Source organism: Leopardus geoffroyi, chromosome C1 (assembly GCF_018350155.1).
Source record: "Leopardus geoffroyi isolate Oge1 chromosome C1, O.geoffroyi_Oge1_pat1.0, whole genome shotgun sequence".
Taxonomy (NCBI): domain Eukaryota; kingdom Metazoa; phylum Chordata; class Mammalia; order Carnivora; family Felidae; genus Leopardus; species Leopardus geoffroyi.
Genome location: NC_059328.1, coordinates 137,339,993 through 137,365,750, shown reverse-complemented (window position 1 = coordinate 137,365,750; position 25,758 = coordinate 137,339,993). Strand labels below are relative to the sequence as shown.

The 25,758-nt window shown below is 35.4% G+C and overlaps 1 long non-coding RNA gene across 1 annotated transcript in view; it reads left to right on the top strand.

Moving 5' to 3' along the window:
• LOC123598897 overlaps window positions 1-19,546 on the top strand; it is a 258,270-nt gene extending 238,724 nt beyond the window's left edge. The window contains exon 3 of the long non-coding RNA XR_006712865.1: window positions 19,449-19,546. This is a non-coding gene — a long non-coding RNA (uncharacterized LOC123598897). The remainder of the gene's footprint in view (window positions 1-19,448) is intronic.
• Window positions 19,547-25,758: the final 6,212 nt, after the last annotated feature.

The window sequence follows — 25,758 nt, the reverse complement described above, 5'->3', positions numbered from 1 at the left end:
TTCTTTCCTCTAAAATGACTTGCTTAGTGTGAATAAATTGGAAAGCATCAGATGAAATGGGCAAATTCCTAGGAAAAACATAACCTACCAAGACTGAATCATGCAGACATTGAAATTCTGAAGAGACCTATAACTAGTAAGGAGATTGGATCAATAATCAGAAATCTCCAAAGGAAAGCTCAGGACCAGATGGCTTCACTGGTGAATTCTGCAAAACATTTAAAGAAGAAAACATTTAAAGATTCTTCTTGAAATCATTCCAAAAAATTAAAGAAGAGGAAACACAAACTCATTCTATGTGGACGTTATCTGATACCAAAGTCAAACAAAGACACTACAAGGAAAGAAAACTATACACAAATATTTTTAATAGATACTGATGCAGAAGTAAACACACACACACACACACACACACACAAAACAAAAACAACAAAATACTAGCAAACAGGTGTTCAACAGCATATTAAGAGAACTACATGCCATGACCAAGTGTGATTTATTTCTGGAACACAAAGATGGTTCAACATATGAAAATCAATCTATGTAATATACCACCTTTCCAGTATGAAGAGAAAAAACAACCAACACATGATCATCTCAGCTGATACAGAAAAGTATTGACAAAATTCAACAACTTTTCATCATAAAACACTTAATAAACTAGGAATAGAAGAAACTACCTCAACATAATAAAGGGCATATATGCAAATTTTACAGCTAACAGTATACTCAATTGTGAAAGACTGAAAACTTTCTCTCTATGATTAAGAACAAGACAAGGATGTTCCCTTTCACCACTTCTATTTAACATAGTAGTAGAGGTTTTCACTAGGGAAATTAGGCAAGAAAAAAAATAAAAAGCATCCAAAACGGAAAAGAAGCAGTAAAATTATCTCTCTTCACAAGTGATAATATATATATATATATATATATATATATATATATATAGTAACATATATAATATAATATATATATTGTATCCCTAAAGACTACTCACACACATACACACACACACACTGTTAGAACTAATAAAAAATTAGCAAAGTTGCAGGATACAAAGCAACACATAGAAATCAGTTAATCAACACACAGAAATCAGTTGCACTTCTATACACTAACAATGAATAATACAAGAAGGAAATTAAGAAAACATTTCCATTTACAATAAGCAAAAAAACACTTAAGAACAAACTTAACCAAAGAAGCAAAAGACTTGTACACTTAAAAATAGTTCTGAGAGAAATTAAAGAAGACACCAATGAAAAGAAATACATTTTGTTTTTGGATTAGAAGATATAGATGTTAATGCTACCCATCCAGTGCAATCTACCCATTCAATACAATCCCTATCAAAATCTACATGATGTTTTTTTGCAGAGACAAAAAAGTCCATTCTAATATTCATATGGAATCTCAAGAAAACCCAAATAATTAAAATAATCTTGAAAAGGAATAAAGGTGAGTCTCATACTTCCTGATGTCAAGCTTACTGCAAAACTACAGTAAGCAACACAAAGTTGATAACGATCCCAGAAATAATCCTCCCTGTATGAATTTAAGTCATTTTTTTTTATTTTTTTTTCAACGTTTATTTATTTTTTTGGGGACAGAGAGAAACAGAGCATGAACGGGGGAGGGGCAGAGAGAGAGGGAGACACAGAATCAGAAACAGGCTCCAGGCTCTGAGCCATCAGCCCAGAGCCCGACGCCGGGCTCGAACTCACGGACCGCGAGATCGTGACCTGGCTGAAGTCGGACGCTTAACCAACTGCGCCACCCAGGCGCCCCTGATTTTAAGTCATTTTTGACAAGGGTGCCAAGAGCATTTAATGGTGAAAAGAAACTCTTTTAATTAAGTGGTTTGGAGAATACTGAATATTCACATGCAAAAGAATGGAGCTGGACCCTTACTTTATACCACATACAAGAATTAATTCAAAATTGGTCAAATATCTAAATGGAAAAGCTAGAACTATAAAACTTTTAGGAAAAAAAACATAGGAGAAAAGCTTCATGACTCTGGACTTCTTTTATATGATACCAAAAGCACAGGGAACAAAAGGGAAAGTAGATAAGTTGGACTATATGAAATTAAATCTGCTGGGCATCAAAGTACACAATCAATAGAGTGAAAGGCAAGTAGTGGAATAGGAGAAATATTTGCAAATCATATTTCTTTTTTTTAATTTTTTAATGTTTATTTTTGAGACAGAGAGAGACAGAGCATGAACGGGGGAGGGTCAGAGAGAGGGAGACACAGAATCTGAAACAGGCTCCAGGCTCTGAGCTGTCAGCACAGAGCCCGACGCGGGGCTCGAACTCACCAGCCGCGAGATCATGACCTGAGCCGAAGTCGGCCTCTTAACCGACTGAGCCACCCAGGCGCCCCTGCAAATCATATTTCTAATAAGGAGTTAATATACAGAATATATATAGAACTCCTACAACTCAACAATAAAAACAAAAAACCCAATCCAAAAAATGGTGACAGTTTGAATAGACATTTCTCCAAAGAAGATATATAAATAACCAATAAGCACATTAAGAGGTGTTTAAAATTGGGGTGCCTGGGTTGCTCAATTGGTTAAGTGTCTGACTTCAGCTCAGGTCATGATCTTTTATGGTTGGTGAGTTCAAGCCCCACGTGTGCTCTTTGCTGACAGCTCAGAGCCTGGAGTCTGCTTCCAATGCTGTGTCTCCCTCTCTCTCTGTCCCTCCCCAACTCTCTCTCTCTCTCTCTCTCCCTCAAAAATAAATAAACATTAATTTTTTTTAATTTAAAAAAATTTTTAAAAAGAGTTTCAAAATCACTAATAATTAGGAAAATAAACTCAAACCACAATGAAATACCTTCTCACACCTCTTAGGATGGCTACTATCAAAACAACAGAAAATAACTGGTTTGCAAGATTGTGGAGAAACTACAACCCTTGTGCACTATTGATTGGATTGTAAAATGGTGTCACTGCCATGAATAAGTAGTATGGCTGTCCCTCAAAATATTAAAAATAAGATTTAGGGCACCTGGGTGGCTCAGTCAGTTGGGTGTCCAACTTTGGCTCAGGTCATGATCTCAGGGTTAATGGGTTCAAGCCTGTGTTGGACTCTGTGCTGACAACTCAAAGCCTGGAGCCTGCTTTAGATTCTGTATTTACCTCTCTCTCTGCCCCTCCCCACTCATGTTCTGTCTCTCTCAAAAATAAGTAATTATTAAAAAAAAATAGTATTTGATAAGATCTAACAATTCTACTATAAGTACATATCCAAAAGACTTGAAAACAGAGACTTGCACAGATATTTGTATACCTATATTCATGGCAGCATTATTCACAATAGCCAGAAGGTGGAAGCAACCCAGATTCTTATCTAGGGATGATTGAGTAAACAAAATGTAGCATATACATACAATGGATGTTTTTCAGCCTTCAAAAGAAAGGAAATGACACATGATATAACATAGATGAACTTGATGGACCTTATGCTAAGTGAATAAAGCTAATCACAAGATACCTCTCTTATATGAGGTATCTAGAGTAGTCAAATTCCTATAGACAGAAAATAGAATGATAATTGCCAGGGTTGGGGGGAGGAACAGGAAATGGCAAGCTGTGTTTGAAGGTTATAAAGTTTTCATTTTTCAAGATGTAAAGAGTTCTAGAGATATACAGTGACGATGATCATGCAACGTGAATGCACTTAATGTCAATGAAATGTATTCTTAAAAATGACCAAGACAGAAAATTTTATAAGTATTTTATCCCAACTAAAAAGAATAGTGATTGAAAAGTTATCTCTAAGAAAATGAAAAAGCGCAATAGAAGAAAACATTCACAAAACGTATCTGATAAAGGATATGCAACCATATTACATAAGAACTCCTGCAATCCAATTTTATGAAAACAATCCAATTTTTAAAATAGTGAAAAAGTTTGAACAGATACTTTACCAAAGAAGATATACAGATGGTAATTAAAAGAAACGATGTTTAAAGCATTAGTCAATTGGAAATTGCAAGCTAAAGTCAAAATGGAATATTATTATATACATACAAAAATGTCTATAAAATAAATAAAACCTAACCTGACAATATCAAGTATTGACAAGTATGCAAAACAATTGGAACTCTTATATATCCTTAGTGAGAATTTAAATAGTACAGCCCCTTTGGAAAGCAGTTTGACAGTTTCTTAAAGTTAAAAATACACTTGCCATATGACCTCACTATCCCGTGCCTAGAGATATAAAAATTTGCAAATGTCTACAGAAACTTTATTGATAATTGTCCCATACTGGAAATAATACAGTGACCTCCAACTGATGAGCAGCTAAACAGATCGTGGGACATCCATAATATGGAATACTAATCAGCAATAAAAAGGAACAAACTACTGATACATACAACAACATGGATAAATCTCAAACGCATATTTTATGAGGATCCAGACACAAAAGGCTAGTATTACATGATTCTGTTAATACAATATTCTGATAAAGGCAACATATATGGACACATAACAGATCAGTGGTTTCTAAGGACTGAGGATGGTGTTGGGGTTGAATGAAAAGGAGCTTGAGGGAATTTGGGGGGATGATGGAAATCTTCCATATCCTGACTATGGCAGTGGTTACATAATTGTGTACATCTTTGTACATTTGTCAAAATTCATTTAAATAAACACTGAGAGGCAGGGTGTATTTTACTAACTGTAAATGATACCTCAATGAAACATATTTTTTAAATGTTGTAAAAACGTTAGGGAAAGAGCTACTGTGGAGAAAGAATTCTCAAACAATCTTAAGAGGAAACTTGGAGCTGTCTGAGTTATAAGTGAGATAGCATACCCCATGAAACAGAGAGATAATAGTGTGATGGGTTAAGAATACAGCTCTGAAGTCTAGATTCAGGCATTTAGAAAATGGTACCTCTACTCTAAGCAGTGTTACCCTGGACAAGTTCCTGACTTGCTCTTCTACAAGATACAGAGACAATAATAGTGCCTTCTTCATAGGATTATTATTAAGATCAAACTAATACAACACTTACAGCTGTGCCTGACATATGGGAAGCACTACATAAGTTGTTTAACAAAAATACATGTACTATAATGAATCATCAAGTCACAAATATGTCCATTAATTTATTGAATAAAATAAGTAATACAGATCAAAGACAGCCCAAAATATTGGGACTTTTAAAAGTAATGGTTTGTTTTGAGAGTGGAAGGAAACCTGTTTAATTATTTTTTCTTCTGACAACCAAATGTTTATAAGGACTATGATGCATATTTGAGTTACCCGGTGCATTTTGATAACCATTATTACTTACAGATGATGTAGTTTTGATTAAAACAATAAATGGAAATGTGTTCAGCCAGTCATTAAGCCGATATTTACTATTCTGTCCTAGGAGCTTGGCATAAAGCTGTGTTCTGTGGATACAAAGATGTGTGAAGTCCCAGTACTGATTTTAATGCATTCACAGGCTAGTGGGGAAGGAAGATAGGTACACAAAAGTCCTGGAGGATAAAACGTGCACAATGAAATGGAAGCTCTGGCAGGTCCTGAGATTAAAACAGAAAAGGAAAAGAAGCAGTGAGCTTAAAGTTAAAGGGGTTTAGGCTTGCCAGTCACCCTGGGTGTTGGGTCAACCCTGACTTCTGCCTGAATGATCTTGAGGGAGTAATTTAATTCTTTAAGCCGTGGGTTTCTTATCTTGAAACATGTAAAATAACAGTGAGTATATCATAGGGTTGCTGTGAGGATTAAGCAAAATAATACATGTGAAGTGCTTAGGCAGTAGATGTAACTAGTATTAGTATTAGTCCTTGGTTCTACCTACTTAATACATCATGCCATCACTGTGCCAAAGGTCCCTACTATTTACAAAGTGTTTTTATATGTGATTAAATTCCCTGTATCCTCAGCAGTTATCTAAGTTAGAATGGCAGATTTTATTGTCCTCAATTTATAGATAAGAAAATCAGGATGTCTCTGTCTATACTAAGATACAAATTTTTTTTTCACGAAAGCCTATATTCATTTCACTTTATCAGACTGAAAGGATTTTCTTAATTTTTACTACAATGTTGTACTCATAAGCTGCCTAAAGCATTCATGTATTCCGTTTCTCCCTCTCTCTCTTACACACACACACACACACACACACACACACACACAGTCACACTCATACGACTCCGTTTATTTTCAATCTATTGCATAGCCTGTGGTTCTTTAATATAGTTTTTGATTAATTGGAACTCCTTTTATTCTGGCAAAGTCCATTTTTCCAGTTCTTTATACTTTTAATTGGGTATGTTTCATTACATTAAAAATATTTCTGTCAGAAATAACAAGAACCAAAGTAGCAAAATAACTTTGAGCTGTAAACTTGAGGCTTTATACCCAAGTCTATTTCTAAGGGTATAAAGATAAAAGAAATAACTTCATAACAAAAAATGTTCTGTTAGTGATTTATCATGCCTTATTTGCTTTTTAAAAATACTCTTTATTTTTTTAAATAAAATATTCACACTCCTTGACTAACGAGAAAGGGGAGACAAGTATTATTCAGTATTACTTCTTAGACACCTGGCAGACAAGAATATCACACACATGAAAAAGCAGCAGAAAGGAGAGTAGGTGAAATATGACATGAGATTAAGCTCTTTCATTCTATTAAAATTTATAAGCCACAGACTTGAAGATACTGTTTATAACAATTCACTGATTCAGTCAATTTAGCTAAATTAATCAACTTTTTAAAAATATAGAGACTTTATGAATATGGCTACCAGCTGTTGAAGTTGGACTTAAGATTTTGATTGCATGCAAATGATTTTGGAACCAAAAAGAAAGTCAAAGTAGCATCGAGTAAAGAGTAGGCGTAAAAATAAAATAATGGGTCATTTTGATAATAAATTTCTGTCATCAAAACAGTGTAGGTAAGGTATACAGTTCAGTAATTATCACATCTGAAATCCAGATGTTCTACCACCAGGAAAAATATTTATTGGGAGTAAAAAAAATGACTCCATGTGTTGCTGATCAATCATCAAGTTAGCTTCCTGCTGGTACTTGTGTAGGTCTATTACTGTTGTGAATATTTTACCTGTGAAATCAGGGAGAAAAGGTAATTAAACACACATTAACCAGACCTAAGGGTTTGAATGTAGCAATCTATTGATCAATATTGATTGAATATTATAATAAGCATCATAGAAGGAGATGGGTTTTAGCTATGTCTTGAAATATGAATAAGGTCGGGATGGCAAGAAAGCAATGGGGTGAGAAAAGGATATAAGAGAAGAAATTTCAGCCAGAGGAAATAATGACATTTCCATAGTTTCCATAGTCATGGGAAATAATGACATTATCCATAGTGGAAAACTGTATGTCTGTTCATTTTTTTTTCAAAATCAAAGAACCGAATATACACATGCCTTCTTTTCTCATTCTATCAAAAGTTATAAATATGAGATATGTTAATATGTAATTTTGAAGTGTTGTTTCTTAAACATGACTCAATCCTAAAATAACACCCAACAATATTCACTTAGTCATACATTCTCTTATTTCAAAATTCTTATCTACTTCTCACTTCCCACTTCTTTCACTTAATCCAAGCTTTCCTTGATTCAGCCAGTATTTCTACATATCAGTTATGTGCCTGGCACTGTGCTGGGAATATAAGGATGAGTAAAATGTGATACGAATCCCTGATTTCAGGAACCTTCCAGTCTAATTAACGGGGACAGAAATCAATCAAATGATTCTATAAGTGAATGTAAATTCATCCTTGAGTTCAGTGCTAGAATAAGAGATGCATGATGCATCCGTGCATATGAGAGAAGTTACTGACCAGGTCAGGGATGTCAGGGCTTCTCTGAGGAACTGACAGTTGAATTGCAACCTGAAGAATGAGTACAGATTAACTAGAAAGAGAGACGCATTACATATGGAAGGCAAATCTTATTCAAAAGAGTGTATTGAGAGGACGTTTGGCAAGAAGGAAGATCTTAAGGATGCTAATGTTGTTGGATCAGGCAGAGCAAGGAGGAGTTTGGTGCCAGGTGAGGTTGGTTGTTTCTCGGCTGGATTATTGTTGGACACCCTTTGGTTTGTCATAGTACTAGTTTCTATTCAATCCAGTCCTACCATCTGTGCTTCACTAAGTAAATATGATCATATCACTCCCATAGTAAGCACCTTCCATCATCCCTCATGGAGACACTGCACTTAGATGGAGTGTGGATCTCATCATTGCCAAAATATGCCCTGCCTTTAAATGGCCTTTGAATTTGACACCCTTTCTTGATCCTGGAATTCCACTTGTCTGGATTGTCCTGCTACCAGCCTGGTGATCTAGTTCTCTATTCAGTAGATGTCAGATGTCACTCTTGTGAATTGAGACCTGTGAATCCTACAAGTGGTAATCTTCCCTCTCTGTGTTTACATCACTTCATGTACCTCCCTGTCCACACCTCTGTTTTCAGGCCATTCTAGGAGAACGTGAGCTGCTTAGGGTCGGGGATCTATTCTCAGGCTTTTGGGTACAATAGTAAGTGTCCAAAACATCCTGGTACTCAGTAAATGGTTTATTTTTTTTGTCAAATTTAAGAATCATGTCAGTCTTTCAGGGCTCATTATGGTCACTTAGAAAAAATGATTCTGGGGCACCTGGGTGGCTCAGTTGGTTGAGCCACTCTTGATTTCTGCTCAGGTCATGATCTCACTGGTTTGTGAGTTTAAGCCCCGCGTTGGGCTCTGAGCTGACAATGTGGAGCCTGCTTGGGATTCTATTTCTCTCTCTGCCCCTCCCCAGCTCACACACACACTTTCTCTCTAAATAAGTAAACTTAAAAGAATGATTTTGCCTGATTTGTTGATTCAAAACAATAAATCTTAAACTGGTTAATTTTAAAGGTAGTCTGTTTTTTTCATAATTAATTATTACAATGACTGGTTAATGCTCTCTGTGTAAGCCTAGATGGGGCATTACCTTCTCATAGCTAATTTCTTTAATTAAATATGAGATGAAGAAATATTAATACCATTAAAACATAACCTTGAACAACTTACTTAATCTCTACTTGCCTCAGTTTCCTCATTTTTAAAATGGAGATAATAACAGTTTCTATTTCCTAATATTATTATGAAAATAAACTGGTTAACATTTTCAGAGTGCTTTGAACGGTATCAGGGACAAAGTAATTCCCTCTACCAAAGTTTGTGAAATGAGTAAACAAACACACATGCAAATAAGTCATTCACTGACAGTATTTCTGAGCAATTTCTGTGAGCTGTATGGAGTATAGAGGTGAATTCTAAATGTGTTGATCATCCTTTGCTATATCACTTTCATACTTACCCTTATTAATCCACTATTACTGTAGAAACACTACGCCTTTCCCAACCCTTTATGATTCCAGGAACAGAGAGAAACTCCATTCCTTCATATTCCTCTCCCAAATCCATCATACTATTGGACCTGGTGATGAGTCCATTGTTTCTTGCCTTTGCTGATAAAAAGAGTGTTTTAAAGCTCATGCCATTAAAGAATACCATACTCCCTTTCATTTATCACTATTATTTGTAGGACATTGACCATTCTCTCTCAGCTATTTCATATTTTAACCTCTGGTTAATTGTCACTATCTCCAATGCTATGGCTGTTGTAATTCTTTAGATTTAGCCATATAGATGATTCTCTCAGTTCCCTGGCTTCAAAATTTCTTGACTCTCATGCCTCCACAAATGTGTCATTCATCCTACTTCAGCCCTCACTCTCCTGGTTTTAACTGAGACATCAGCACTGACTGCAACTGTAAACTCTCCAAATGTCAGTCTCCAGTATAGCACCCCTGTCCTTTCCAGGCTCCTTCTAGCCACCCAGCTCCAAGAATTTCTCTACCCATGTCTGACTTATACCTTATTGATTCTGCTACCTTTTCACTCTCTCCCTCTCTAACTTCATCCTTTACTTCACTCTTTTGCCAGCTGGGGTTCAGTCTATCATTTATTAAAATGACTTAACAGCCTTTCCTTCTCTCCATGCATTGTACTCACCTGGCAAAATCCAAACCTTGGTTAAATCAGAGTCAACACCGATCTCATGCTCATTCTTTTGCAACTAAAAAAAAATTGGAGGAAAGCATTACAACTCGTTTTGCTTCAAATTTATGACTACTATATTCAAGAAGAGAGCCAGAAACCATACTATATTTCTTAATTATTTTATTCTACCACTCTCCTAAATAACCAAACCATGTCCTCATTTCTCAAACTTTTGACATCTTCTTCCTTTCATGAAGAGAGAGCAAGATTATTTGTTGTGCTTCTAATTTCATTGAGAAAATATGAATACTGAGGAAACATTACATACTCCTCCATCAGAGCTAGCTTCCTAACAGCAGGTGCATCTTATTTTGTTTCTTTTTAATTTATCTGTGTCACCATAAGACTAGTCCTTCTGTTTGTAATTTAAATTTCATCCCCTTTCACGTATTCAGAAACACCACTTGTTATGGGCTGAGATATGTTTCCGCCCCCAGAGTCATACATTGTATTCCTAATCCCCAGTACTCCATATTTGGAGATAAGATTTTTAAAGAGGTGATTAAATTAAAATGAGTTCTTTAGGGTGGGTCCTAATCCAATATGACTGTGTGTTCAGAGAGGAGTTAGGACACAGAATCACAGTCCCTGTACTCAGGGACTAAGGTGCAACCATGTGAGGATACACAGCAAGAAGGCACCTATCTGCAAGCCAACAAGAAGGGGCCTGGAATAAACAAAAATCTGTCAACACCTTGATCTAGCCTCCAGAACTATAAAAAAAAGTCACTGGTTTAAATCACCCAGTCTGTGGTATTTGTTATGGCAGTTCTCACAGCTAATATACCACTCACTTAATACAGTCTCACCATCTTTTCTTCAAGATCTATTGTTTCCCTCTTAATAGAAATATCCCATCAGGATCTGAATATATGTTTATTTCTTCCATCGCAAAGAGAAAAATCTTATTTGGACCACATATTCTCCTCTTGTTGTTGCCACATATGTTTCTCTTTTACAGTATAATTCTACCTCTAATTTTTACTCTTTCTTTCTTGAACATAATTCAACCAGGCTCCATGTTGCTAAATATAGCACTCAATATTTATTTGTTATCCCACTTGACCTCTAACAGCATTTAATATGAAATCACTCCTCCCACTTTTTGTGACATTTTCTGCATTTTGTTTAGGACTTTACCTCCTCTTGTTTTTTCCCCTGTCTCGCAGACTCTTCTTCATACTTTCAACTTCTAAACACTAGCATGTACAAGGACCCCATTCTTGGGACTTTTGTCTTCTCTACTTGGCTCATTTGATCCAGTATCGTGCTTTATATAACATTTGAAGATACTCAGATTTTTATCTACAGACTGGTTATCCCTGCTTAACGCCAGACTCCTGTATATCAGAATACCTACACTCTGCTAGCTAATATGTTTCCCAAATTCAACATGTCCAAAACAGAAGTCTCTTGTAACTTGTTCTTTTCAGTCTCTCTCACATGTGGCACCTCCATTCTTCCAGCAAAAACAAAACAAACAACCAGAAATCCTTGTTGTTATCCATGAATCTTAGAATTCTCACTCCCTTTATCAAATCCATCATCAAATCTTATCACCTATACCTCCCCAAACTCCAGTATCCATTAATTCTATCCCTATCTCTCTCTTGGTTGGATTGCCCCAATATCATCTTGCACCCTCCTCCGCTTCACTCTCAACACCACAGACAAGGACGTCTTTCTTTTTATTTTTTTGTTACTGTCAAATATTTTATTTAACTCATTGATCAATGAGGAAATCAATAAGGTGTTAAAACTGGTTCAAAGGAGAATTTAAAGCACAGACCTATATAGGCAATCGAGACTGATAATAGATGAAAACTGGCTAATAACTTAAAGTATATTTTTTAAGTTTATTTATTTATTTTGAGAGAGAGCGAGAGCACACACATGTGTGAGTGGGATAGAGGCAGAGAGAATTCCAAGCATGCTCCACACCATCTGCGTAGAGCCCAACACGGGGCTCAAACCCACGAACCATGAGATCATGACCTGAGAGGAAACCAAGTATCAGGATGCTTAACAGACTGAGCCACTCAGACACCCCTAAAATATGATGTTGGAGATTATCTTTTCTATAGAATAGAAATGAATTATATCTCTACAGTACATAACTCACTTGCATTGCTATGGATGAGAATCATTTAAGAAATATCAGTTTTCTACAAATTAATTTCTATGCCTACAAAGTTATAAAATTGTCACAGAAAGATAGTCAAAGGTGTATAGCCCTATAATGTCACATAATCCCTGAAGGGAATCTCTAACACTTTTTTAAAAGGACAGTCATCTCTTTTGCTTATTTCTAAATCTTTGAATTTTTTCTTGACAAATATAACATTCATTATGTGACTATTCTATCTTCTTGTATAATGTCCCTACAGAAAATGAATTTTTTTTTATTTCAGTATAGTTGATACACAATGTTAGATTAGTTGCTGGTGTTCAACTGAACAATTTGACAAATTTATACCTTATGCTATGCTCACCACAAATGTAGCTAACGTCTGTCCCATTACTTTACTCTTACAATATCATTGACTGTATTCCTTATGCTTTGCTTTTTATTCCTGTGACTTACTCATTCCATAACTGGAAGCCTGTATCTCCTTCTCCCCTTCACCCATTTTTCCCAACCCACCATGCCCTCCCTTCTGGCAACTGTCGCTTTGTTCTCTTTATTTATAGATCTGATTCTGCTTTTTGTTTGTTTGCTTATTTAGATTCCATTTATGTGGAACCATATGATATTTGTCTTTCATTCTGCCTTATTTCACTTGGCATAGTATCTTCTAAGTCTGTCCATGTTTTCTCAAATGGCACAATGTCATTCTTTTATGGCTGCATAGTATTCCTGTGTGTGTGAGTGTGTGTGTGTGTGTGTGTATATCCCATTTTCTATATCCATTCATCTGTTGATGGACCCTTAGGTTGCTTCTATATCTTGGCAATTATAAACAATGTTTTAATATACACAGGGGTACATATATATTTTTCAATTAGCATTTTTGTTTTCTTTGGGAAAATACCCAATAGTGGAATTATTGCATCGTACATCTTTCTGTAACATAAGGCAGATCATCTACGATATTGCTCTAAACTCTTCAGTGTCTCCTCATCTAATCAAAGGTTTTGCAAGGTATCCTAACATATTTCTCTCTCCTTTGTTCTCTGTCCCATGAACACTCCAAACCTTTCACATCAGAACTTTTGAGCTTATTCATTCTGTCAAGAGTACCGTTTTCTCCAAATATCTGGATGTCTCCCTTGTCCACCCTGCTTTTACCATCTGATAAACCACAATTTCCTCTTTTTCCCTCTTCTCTTCTACTATATTTAGCTCTATGAAAGTAGGGGTTGTAAATTGTTTTGTTTACTGCTGTATCTTCATGCCTAAAGCAGTGCCTGGCACATAATAAGTAATTGGTTAACATCTTGAATAAATAAGAAAGCAAATCTATTAATATGAATATGATAAACCCTCTCTTTTTGTAATATGTTTATATGGCTAATAAATAGCTTCTTAGTCTGCCTTTTACTGAAAACACTTCCTCAACAGCACTGGTTGAATCTTGCTTCCTGTCCTGGGCTTCATGACAGAGATGTGGAAACCCACCTGGGTATTCTGATCCCCTGGCAAACCTAGGATTCTGAGAGAGTTAACACGTGAGAGGGCAGTAGTTGACCAATAGAGGATGGTTGCTGGTGGGTAAATTCTCCTGCTTCCATTCCATAAATCCTAAATCGGATTCCTCGCTGCACTTTAGAGTGTCCACAGCGTGATCAAACCACAGTTGCCCATTATGGTAACTTAGTGGTAATGCAATCTTGTATTCACTTTAGGATCTTTTTCTAAAATAAACTGCCTGCACTGAAGCCCTTGTTTCAGGTTCTGCTTTCTGGACAGAACCCAGGCTAATTCAATTTTCCTGTAAAACGAAGTTCCAAAATATTCCCTAGTATATAAAGGCACTTTATAAACATTTGCAGAATAAATGAATTGGTAAATCCATTATAAAGACAAAAACCCTTATTCTACATTTATAGATAAGTTTTATGAGTTCAAATTAGTCTTATTTATATCATCTCCTACTGCTTCATTTATAACTATATATCAAATACCAGAAACACAATGTCCCAGGAGTCAATAGTATTTTTAATTCTTTTTTTTAATTGACTAAAAGGATCATGGAATGTTTATAATCAAAGCTTTAGAATACCTTCTATTTTAATGGGGGAAAAAAAGACAAATTACAGTATGAAAAATTTCATTAGTGCTTTTTACTAAAACCTACTCCATTGGAAGATTAATGACTTCTATAGTTTAACTCTAAAATTCAAGTAACTATTTTAATTTGCACTTTAACTAAGTTCTCTTCCTTCAGAACAATGTTTATGGTCATTGAATTTCTACAAGCTTCTCCATAGGTAAAATTCAAACCAAATAGTAGGAATGAGAAGTAAATGACTTCATATGTCTTGACAAAAGTAAGGTAAGGGACAACATTGGGGTGGTTTATAGTGATCCTTATTCCACGTTTATTTATTTTTCTCAGCAGTAAAAAATTAACATCTTTATTCCCCAGAGTACTTCTGGCTAGTGGAATCTGACACGAGTATCATCACTTCCTGGTTCTAGTTAGGTTAAACTAGGCTTACACTGTAGAATAGAAGTATAGGCACAGGGATTCAGTGCCCAGAGGAGACAGCGAATGGCCTTTCATACAATCCAGTTTCTTCCCTCACTACGTCTTGCTAGGTTTTTCATACACACCCTACTCTATGTTTGTAGGATCTATGCATAGTAAAAGATGGTAGATGCACTTGGATTTGCCTTTCTGCCATTCAAACAAAATGAAATTTTGCAACAGCTGGTGTCTTCTCTTGGTGTATTGAGAGTGTTTGGGAATGGAAGAGAGAAAAAAGTTACTCTTTTGGATACACAATGATAATGACTAAAACCTCAGTTCAAATTCCACCATGAAAATGTTTCTGAAATTTTTCTCATTGTTTTACATTTTATTTTTTATTTTGATGACAGTTCTATGATAAACTCTTCCAGTATCTGTGAAAATTTTAGCTCCTAGAATCTCCTTGACTGAGTCTAAACAGGCAAAATGAGTAAGTACAAATACTGGGCTAGCACATATTTTCAGTAATTTATTATTCCAAGCCTATGCATTGTACATTAAAGTATCTTATCAGTCCTAAAGATAAAACTAGGTGTTATAAGGGAACCCACCAACTCATATAGTCAGGTGATTTTATTTCATGAATGATTAAATAACTCTGTTGTAATGAAAAATGAAAATGTATCTTTGCAAGTGTTGAGAAATATTTTATACCATATTGATAAAACAATAAGCTGCATTGCAGAGCTCTTTCACTTTCAATACACCTTCTCATACATTAAAGTTTTGAACTGTCCAGTAATCCCTTTGGAAAGCTGAGACAAATGGATTTATCCCCATCACACACACTACGGAAGCAAGGTAGTTCAGACCTGTTAATCAAGTTGCTCAAGGCACACAGTTTGTAAGTAATTGAGTAGAAGCTTAGACTCAGGTTATTTTTAAATTTTTAAATAAACCAAATACCAGAAGAATGAAAGGAGAGCTGTTTTCTTCATGGAATCCAGGCTTTGTTTTCCACAAAACTTTTAAAATGAAAACATAACATAGCAATAGTCATTATTACAGCATTATGACTTTGTAATCATAAATAATGACAAAACATAATCAGACCTTATGAGAGTAATGTAAGATGGATTATCCAAGTCAGTAAAAACTATCTTTTATTACCAAGTATCTATTGCTGTCATTCTGAAAGACCATCTGAGACCCTTTGAACCCCTAACTATACACTAAAGTACATGCAGCTTTTTTAAATTGTGTGATAGCAACAGTACACACACTTGAATATAAAAAGTACAACTTTTTTTAACGTAACCAAAATTTTCTTTTGATTTTCCTGTTTGAATTAGCAGCTGAAATTTTCTCATTTTTAATTAAAGATCATAAAATCACTTCTAGCATTAAGTGTAGTATAATCATATTTTAAACTCAACCAATCCAATATTTTTATTCCCTCCTATCTGCTTCCTCCCTTCTCTCCCTGTGAACAGTTTAAATGTCTAACAGCTAACCTATCACATGTAGTGAGCAAAGGGACATGGCTTCACATGACTCTCTCTGGCCACTGGCTTTGGTTTCATGGTATCTGGTCTCTCCTGAATTTGGCTATCATCATGTGGCTGACAATTACCAGTGGCATCCTCAGTTCTTCCATAGCCTCTGCTCTATCAGTGTACATTTGCAATATCATCCAAATCCCAGCTTTTGACTTCTAGTTTGCCAGCACTTTCTAGTTCCACTTGAGAATTGACTAAAGTTACTTTAGCTTGCAATACACCTCTAAACGTAGTTGTTGTTATTTTTCATTTCCCCTCTATTGATTGGATGCCTCCTCAGATACTCACAGTGCCTAAATTAGAGTCATATTTCCTGCAATCCTTTCTTTCCTTAAGGTTAGTCAAAATCTTCTCTGTCTTTGGGAAGGAAAATAATTTTTTAGTTGTCATATTTGCCCCATTATGTAGCTTATGTTTTATAATCCTTGATCTCAGTCGTATACCTTTGGTTTTGATCATCCATCAGAAAGTTTAAGGAAAGATTTTTGTCTACTATGTACAATCAAAAGTCATGGATTTTTGGATAATTATTCATTCAAGAGTATGTCTTCCCACCTGTGAGGAAAGTGAATAGGAAAATTAGCTATTCCTAAGGTAGAAGGAAGAACACTGGACCAAGATGTTTAAGTCAGTGAATGGGGGGAGGGAAGGGACCACAGTTTAACCCAAATATATTACCTCCCTTCATATATTCTTTTTCCTCTTATTGTTTATAAATTTAATTTTTCCATTGATCCATAGTATAATAACTCTTGCATTCCTCTTTAAACTTAGTTGTTGTTATTTTTGCAACAGCTTTTGCAAGTAATGCTTGCAAAGTCCAGATGTGTTAGATTGTTGTTGTTGTGGTTGTTTCAACATGAAGATGACATAGTCTCTGTCTTCAAGGTCCTCACAATTTTATTAGAGGTGGCCACATAAACAGATAATTAGAATGTAATGCATAGAATGTTGTAAAAATAGAACACTATGAGTAGAGTATTCAACTTAATCTAGAGAATTTCATAAAAGCTTCATAGTGTTGGTCATTTGAACTTGTGTAAGAGAGATGAATAGGAATTTCAAAGTGTATCAGTGTAAAGTGAGAAAAATAGTTACAGTGATTATTGGACAAAATCACTGTTGTCTGGTTAGATTTCTGTGTAACCATAGGCATTTTTGCATTTTATGAGGGACACAACACCTGTACTCTAGCATTAGAAATCCAGGAATCAGGTGTGCCTAGGTGGCTTAAATGGTTCCGCGTATGACTTCGGCTCATGTCATAATCTTGTAGTTCTTCGGTTCAAGCTCTGTGTCAGGATCTCTGCTGTCAGCATGGAGCCTGCTTCAGATCCTCTGCCGCCCTCTCTCTGCCCCTCTCCCACTCGTGCTCTCTCTCTTTCTCTCTCAGAAATCAATAAACATTAAAAAAAACAGGAATCAAAGAATCAGAAATAAACCAAAGAGTAAATTACTGTAGATAATCCTAACACACATTTTGACACTTTGTATTTCTCTGCTGGCAAGAACTGATCAACTGGCTGTTACAGAAGTAATTGGTTAATTCAGTCAAACTGGCCATTAGATTAGTTGAATGGGCAAATCAATTGTTCTTACTAGGCTGAATGATGAATAAAAAATCTCAAATTGTATGTTTTATTATAAAGGCAGGAATCTGTTCTCAAGTATTACATTTCTTGTTTAAGATGTGCCTGTAGATTTCTGAAAATCATGAAATGTGTACATTTTTACATTGCTTTCAATGGAGTTTTTTACAACACTGTAGTGTTAGTGAGGGACATGTCTTTGACTCCAGTTTACCGATGGAAAGATTAACATATATCAGGGTTAAGTGACTGTCGATTGTAGTACTGCTAATAAATGTCATGTTTAGGACTTGATCCCAAGGGCTTCTGTCTCTAAATCAAGTATCCTTTTTCTCTAATTAATGCAGAGCAATGGAATTCTGTGTGGGAAAAAATTTAGAGCTGTCAATAATTAAAAGATATTCCAAGTTATGAGGAATTTTTATGTCACCACAGAAACATTTCTTTGCCTTAGTGATTAGAATGATGGTAGTATTTATAGCTTTATAGTTGAGAGACAGTTAAGGCAGATGGATGACCTTGCATGACATTATTGGCGGTAAGGTATTATCAAGAAAAGTATGTGTCATCCATCATTATCATGGAGTTTCTCTAAAATTACATAAATTGTTATAGGATCTCATGTGAGCTTCACTCTAATATTAGCTGGATGATATAGAATCCTGAGGTCCATATTATTTCCCAGTTGAACAAGAGTATTTATTAAGGTACATACAAAATCACTGGTACAATTGAAAACAGAAAAAAATGAAAGATGCATTTTTTCTTTTTGAAATATTTTCTTTCTCTCCCTCCCTGTCCCTTCCTTCTTCCTTCCTTGCTTCCTTCCTTCCTTCCTTCCTTCCTTTCTTCCTTCCTTCCTTCCCTCTCTCCTTCTTTCTTTTCTTTTCTTTTCTTTTCTTTCTCTTCTTTCTTTGCCACAAGCATTGACTGAATGCTACTCCATGGTCACTAGTGCATGAACATGAATAACAAACAATGTCTAAAATATTGTCTATCTCCTGGCAAAGCTAGCAGTCTAGTGATAGGGGCAGATTTTCCACTTATTCAAGAATTAGAAAATTATATTCTCACTTCTGAGTTTCTAACTAGAATTGCACAGTCATGTAGAATATGGATAATAGCTGATTGGTTTAATCCATTAATTGAGTTTAGCAGAACTCAAATCTCTATGGATAAGTGAGAGAAATAAACCTTATGGAACTGTGATACCTGTAGATCACAGGCCTGTCTAGCCCTGTTCCTCACTCAGGGCATTGTAGAAGACTACTGCTTGCAGAAACTCGAGCTAAGCACTGCTAAATTACTGCCACCCCCTGTTTTTCTAGGAATATAGAAATTAAAGTTATTGTGTGAAATTTTCCAATCTTTACAAGTGGAAAATAAATAACACTCTTAGAAAAGATTGTATAGACAAACTAAAATAATGGTGGCCATCAGTTTGCAAACCGTATTTTTTAAAAAATTTATGTAACATAGGAATTATAACATATGGTAACACTTTTTATCAAGACCTCAAGTTTGATCAAAATTGAATTTGCTTCTGGCCCTAGGAAAATTGTGAAACTATAAATTGAGAAGTAAAGCACTCAAAAGAAGAGACAAATGGAGGGAAGGAAAAAGAGGAGTTGAGGAGGGAAAGAGAGACAAAGATCAGGTAGGGGAGGGGAGGAAAATTATCTCTTTTTTCACACTCTTTGGGGTGGCTCCATTTGCACTCTCAAATTTATTGAAAGAGGAAAAAAGTTTGTGTTATTTTTTTTAAGGAATCAATTAAAGAAATACTCTCAACCTGAAATTTTCTTATGAGTGGTCAACAGATGTTTCTCCAAGTTAGTGAGTTTACTTAAATGTCAGAGGCTGGACATTTGTATATAAAATCTCTCTTTAGTCAAAAAGAAGCAAATTAGAGGAATCTCTTACCAGTGTAAATATTTCAGACTATAATAAACTCCATAATGCTGTAGCACAAAATGCTTGGCCAGAACACATTAACTTGTTCTCTCTAATTTCAATAAGAGTAGTATTTTCCCTTTTGAGTTTGAAATAACAAATCACACTTAGCACAAAGATTCTCTAAATGTAGGAATATTTTTAAACTCTGACTCTTTACCATGTGAGCCTCATTCCTAAGTAGTAAAATGACAGACTATTAACTTTGTTTTCCACTTCCTTTGAGTCATGACTTGACTTTCAAAACATTTTGGTCAAGCAGACTCAAAGTCTCCTTGCAGAAGAAACATCGAGGAATCCTGTACTTCTCTCGTTTTACAATTCCCCTTCAGGGCAGGGCACACACAAGTGACCCTGGCTTTTGACAAACCTTAGCTGAACAAAATGTAACAAGCCCTGTCTGTTTTGAGCAGAATTTTCTATTCTGACAGATACAGCTCAGGAGCATTTGATGTCTGCTTGCTGGTCATAGATAATGGTGCATCTTGGGACCATTGTCATTCCTGTCAATAAGAAGGCCTGGGGGGGACATGCAACAAAGCTACCTTTTGATTCACCGTTTTTCTTTCCTTCCCAAGACATTTGTAAGCCTGTGGTCAGCTAGGTCATTTTATTTTATCCTGATGTGCCTTGATAATAGCATGATGTCTACAAAAAATTTGACAGGCCATCGATGTCTGTTTCTCTGACTCCTATGTTGTTTTTCAGTCCTTCTCAATGTCAAACATACTTTGAAAGCTACTGATTATGTTGGTTGGGACTGTATTTGACAAGACATCTATTCTTTGATAAAATTAAACTCATGGGGGTTGATCTTGGAATTTAAGGTAATTTTTTGAGCAATGCAAGAGACTGTTGCTTTAATACTGGCACTCAAGAAATGTTTGAAAAACTGTGAATTCTTTTTGGTTCAGATAAACTAAGTTTTTTAGTATGAATTTTGAAGACTGGAACAAGAGGAAACTTGTAAGTGAAGAAAAGACAAATTATTACTCTGTCCTGTTAAAGTGAGATCTAATCTCCCATTTATTGAATTAGGAAACTCTGCTACAATTATGGATAATAAAATGTGTAGGAATGTATATATATAAAAAGAGGAGTTTGCATAGAGGTCAGTCTTAGAGGGGAGACTCTTCTAGCTGGAAGTATATGTGTATAGGTATATGCATTTTTGTGTGTGTATATATTCTCACACCCAGATATATGTTTCCATGTATGTAAACACATGCATATGCAATGTTTATATGTCATGAAATAAAAAAAATCATTGCATATAATGTGAATGTCAAAAGGAATATGCAAATATCATGATGGCAAGTCTTCAAAGATAATACTGTATCAGGGGTTTAGAAAGGTTTTCACATCTTGCTTCTTGTCAGATTCTCTGGGTGTCATTTTCCCTACTTTATAGATAAGTAAACAAAGTCTTGGAAAACTTGTGTGGTTTTCCCATTGACACATAGAGATTGACAGAGCTGAAAAATAAAACCAAGTACTTTGCATCAACTCCAAGATTCTTTCCATCACAACACAATAATGTGTGTAAAGTTCTTGGCACATAGTAAGAGCTCAATAAATGTCAGTTTGCATTATCAGAATTATGTAACATATGTTGAGAACTTCCCATAGTTCACTGTATGATTTCATATCTCCTACTAGGAAAGAAACATGTTTTTTCTTAAATATGAATAAACTATTTATTCATATACACAAAAGCAGCTTTTGGTACAGTTCCATCAAGATATTTGAACATAATAGTTAACTAACTTAAAACCAAATCTACATAATTATTGGGTCAGAAATAAATATTTGTTTAGGTTACGAATAAAGAAACAGTACCTTACTGATAATGACTTGAAATGCTAGCTGATTTCAAGTCTTTGTATAGTATCATGGCCTTTGGATAAGAACGAGGAAATTATATCTGGAGGTTAAATATATTTTTTAATTACATCAAAGGGAATTTTTGTCTGATTCCTTACACTATTTTGTTTTCATCAAAGATACTAAACTCCTCAAATCATCACGTTCTACAGAACATGTGTCTTTGGCTGAGTATACCTGTGTGAGAGGAATCTACAGAAAAAGAACCACTAGAATGGAGTAGACAGACTCTTATTGAAAATTAGGTCATGATCCCACAAATCAGCACGGCAGAACTTTTCTAATCAATGAGACAAGTAGAATCCTCAGATTATGACCTTAGTAGTGCGGCAAAATTAGCCATTGAGCAGAGGTTTCTCTGCCTTGCCCCAAAAGCTTAAAATGAAACCTCAGAAGGATCCAACATACTCCAAGAACTTATCTGAACTTACCTGTTATCTCCAACAATTTACCTGGGAACTTTTGTTCACAAAAGTGAATACTATTTTTAAAAATACAGTGAAACTCAGTGACCAACAATGTAAAAATTTTAAATGTGTGGGTTAATTTCAGGAATGCAAGGTAGATTTAAAATTCAGTCAAATGAATTACTTTACCTTATTAATAGATTAAAATTTTAAAAAGTGTGATTATCTCAATAGGTGCAGAGTTCAAGTTCAATTTAAATATTTATTATATTTTATATACCAATTAACAATAGATTTGAAATTGAAATTTAAAGTTCTATCTTCAATTGTGTGAAAAATATTCAGTTCAGTACTTAAGAATAAACGTAACAAAATATATGTAAGACTTATACTTTGAAAATTACATAAAGTTTCTAGGAGAAATTAAATGAAACCTAAATAGAGAAGGATACCATGCTTATGTATCAGAAGAATCATCATTTTTTTCAGTTCATTAATTTTTGAGAAAGAGACAGAGAGCATGAGCAGGAGAGGGGCAGAAAGAGAAGGAGACACAGAATATGAAGCATGCTCCAGACTCTCATGAGTTGTCAGCACAGAGCCCGACGCTGGGCTTGAACTCATGAACTGTGAGATCATGACCTGAGCTGAAGTCAGACACTTAACTGACTGAGCCACCCAGAAGAATCATCATTATTAAGATGTAAATGATCTACAGATTTAATGAATCTGTATGTGTAATTTGCCCATACATTCAACATTATCCCTATCATTTCTCATCAGGTTTTGGTTTGGTTTGGGTTTTGGTTCAAATTGGTAAGATGATTCTAAAAAGCAAAGAATCTAGCAAAGGCAACATAATTTTGAAGGGAAAAGAAGGACAAAATTGGAGATATGAGAATACTAGATTTCAGGACATATTTTAAGGCTACAATAACCAAGAGAATGTGGTATTGACATGGATAGATATACAGGTCAATGAAACAACATAGATTCTATATATAGACGCTCAGTTTATTTTTCATATTCGTGCTAAGATATTTCAGTGGGAGAAATTTAGCCTAATTTTGCTTATCCTAAATTTAATCTATTTCAGTTTTCAGATTCAGGTTAATCCCCCCATCAGTTCCAAAGACATTCTAGGGATCTGCAAACTGAGAAAACTTTCCCATGCAGATCCCCTTTGCAATCTTAGATTTGACTTTCTCCTACTCTGCTAAGTCATTTATTATTTTCCACTCTCTCCATCATGAGATATTGTGGGTTAAATGGTTAAACATATCTCTTAGCTTAGACAAATTCAAGTTTTCATTCCTCTTTCTTGTTCTCCTTATAGTTTTGAGATGAGTTTTGAAAGAAGGATAGGGAAGAAAAAGGCATTTCTAACATATTGAGATTTATTTTTATTCCTGGTCCTACTTTGCCTCTGAATTCCACACAGTAATTCAATTTAGAAGTTAAATATTTTTACCTGTATATTGGAAGATGATATCAGGGTATTTTTACACTCTTTGGAGCTAAACTGCTTTGGATTTCTCCAAATGATCACATACTCTATTTATAGTTTCTTTCTTTGAAATAATCGCTATAATAGTCAAGGCTTATTGAACACTTATAGTATTCCAGGCAATGGCTGATAGATTTAGGAGACATTAACTCTTCTGTTATGTGGAGGTGGGTAATATTATCCCAGCTTAACTGATAAAATTAAAGAAAAATGAGACAAAGAGAGCCTAAGTAGCTTGCCTAAGGTAATACAATCTGTAAACAATTTGAACCCAGGTAGTTTGACTTTAGACTCTACATCTTTTAACTACTATTCTATATAATACGGTGGAAATAGGAAGTAAGATATAATTACCTACCTACAAGCACACACACACACACACACACACACACATAGAATTCAATTTTAAATGTGTTTTCTCTTTTTTTTCTCTGACATCCTACTTAGAAATCTAAATTATAATTTATAGGAGGAAATTGGGGTGAAAAATAAGACTTAAAATATTTGACTGAATTATATTCATATATCATAATGCTAATCTTGTCTCTTTAATTTTTTTAAGTGTATTTATTTTTGAGAGAGACTGAGACAGCATGGATGAGGTAGGAGCAGAGAGAGAGAGGGAGGGAGAGAGAGAATCCCAAGCAAGCTCCACACTGTCAGCACAGAGCCCAGTGCACATTAGGCTTGAACTCATGAAACCATGAGACCATGACCTGAGCCAAAACCAAAAGTCGGACACTTAACCGACTGAGCCAACCAGGTGCCACAGTTTTATCTCTTTAGAATGGAAGAGTATTGTGAGGACCTTGAGCTCGGATGGAACAAGGAGGAGAGAAGCTATAGTGTAGCAGTTACATTTGCTGATGCCAAGAGGACAACCTTCAATTCCCCAGATACTCTTGGTTGGTTAGACTAGAATATAATTCTGATGTTTCCAGGCAAGACCTCTTTCCCTCCTTCCCTCCCGTCCCTCCTCTCCTTCCTTCTCTTCCTTCCTTCTTTTCTTCCTTCCTTCCTTCCTTCCTTCCTTCCTTCCTTCCAGCTTGATTGGCTTACAGCAAATGCTGGGAATAAACTAATAAAATAAGCAAAGTCTTTGAGCTCAGGGAGCTGTGAAATGGCAGATAACTATGCAGTGCACACTTGACTTTATAATTACTAAAGTGGTGTGCTTATCCTACAAAGGAAAAGTACAGGTACTGTGAGAGTGTAAAACACATCAGCTAAGCCAGCCTTAATGACCAGGGAAGGTCTGCCTGAGAAAGTGGCACATAAACCAAAAATGAAAGACAAGAAGGAAACTCATGTTTTGTGGATTTATGAAAAATTCTTGGATTCATACAATGTAAGTCAAGTAAAACTTTTAAAAAAGACTTTATGTCCCTTAACGGAGTTACAAGGAAAAAAATAAAATGAATTGGCATTGTAGCGTAATTTATGAAAGCTTTCATATACTTTAGGAAAATGACCTAATCTTTCTGAGACTCAGTTGCCTCATCTGTAATTGCTTTTAACAAAATTCCCCACACATGTTTGCTGAGGGGATGAAATGAGATAGCCTTTCAAAGAGAGGAATTGTTTATTTCTTTTTCCTATTTTTAAAAATCAATCATTTTGTAACCTAACATAAGGACTTGTCATCTCAGTCAACAGCCATGCAAATAAACTGTTATCTACACCCAAACTACCAGAACAGCAGCCCCGTTATACAGAAAATCCCCACATATGCTGACAACACTGTTCCTATTTCTTTAAAATCAGTATACTCACTTTGTGCTGGCAGCGTTATTATTTTCACTCCTCTTTAAAGAACAGAAAGAAGAGAGTAGTGAACTAAGGAAAGAATAATAAATTGAGATTGAGAAAATTTGGAAGTCAGGAAATGTAAACCAACCCTGTTTCCTTTCATCTCCTAGTACCATGAGTTTCAGGACAGGCAGAGCTTGCTTCACAGCCTTCCTCACCAATTTAGGCTTTCACTCGGGAGCCTTAAGCCCCAGGATGTCTTTCAGGTAAGCCTGGTCTTCTTGGAACAGACGTTCAGGTTGCCCTATATTTTTCTAAGCCTCTCACATCTTTTATTTATCAGGGCACATTCTATGGTTATCT